Below are 702 nucleotides of genomic sequence, written 5' to 3' on the forward strand. Positions count from 1 at the left end.
ACAACAGGCAGGCGGCGCGGTCCGCCCTGGGACGGGGCTGGCCCGGAGCCCCAACCGCGCCTCAGGTACAAGGTCACCGAGCCGCCTCCGAGCCCCGGGGCAGTCCAAGGTGTGGCACTGCCGCGGGGAACACACACAGGGCGCGCGAATGTCCACAAAGTGGGGTTTCCTCGCAGTTTCGCGCTGACATCACAGCTGCCTGGAGAGTGACCCTGCGAACAAACGTCTCCCCGTCCCCACCCCGGAGGCCGGATCCGGGCTGCGGAGACGCGCCCCCGTCCCGCCTCCCCACGCTCCTGCAGCGGGGCGCGCGGCACATTCGGTCCCTGCACCGAACCCGACCNAGCCGGCCTTTCCCAGCCCCGCCAGCCCGGCCCGGCACGTGACGGCCAGGCATAAAAATAAACGCTCCCCGGGCCCAGGGCCGCGGGGGCACCCCTTTCCGCGCGCGCGCCCCCCGCCCGAGCGGGGCCTGGGCTCCGGCCCGCGCCTACCTCTCGGACTTGGTGAACTTCCGGAACGCCTGTCGCAGGTCGTGGAAGGAGCGGTAGGTCTGCGGCTCGGCCGAGATGCCCTGCGCCCGGCGGGAGCNATGAGAATCTGGGCGAAGTCCTCCTCCAGCTCGCTCATCTTTCCCCCGGGCCCCTCCGCCCAAGTTTCCGCGGGGGCCGGGGCGGCGGGCGCGCCGGGGGAGGCGGGGCG

General features: G+C 73.3%; 1 protein-coding gene across 1 annotated transcript in view; it reads right to left on the reverse strand.

The window, feature by feature from the left end:
* Nucleotides 1–545, reverse strand: part of PRKG1 (protein kinase cGMP-dependent 1) — a 1,238,678-nt gene extending 1,238,133 nt beyond the window's left edge. The window contains exon 1 of the mRNA XM_077755217.1: nucleotides 495–545. The gene's annotated coding sequence lies outside the window, so the exon portion shown is untranslated. The remainder of the gene's footprint in view (nucleotides 1–494) is intronic.
* Nucleotides 546–702: the final 157 nt, after the last annotated feature.

The sequence above is a fragment of the Crocuta crocuta genome, unplaced genomic scaffold (assembly GCF_008692635.1).
Source record: "Crocuta crocuta isolate KB4526 unplaced genomic scaffold, BGI_CrCroc_1.0 scaffold2, whole genome shotgun sequence".
Taxonomy (NCBI): Eukaryota; Metazoa; Chordata; class Mammalia; order Carnivora; family Hyaenidae; genus Crocuta; species Crocuta crocuta.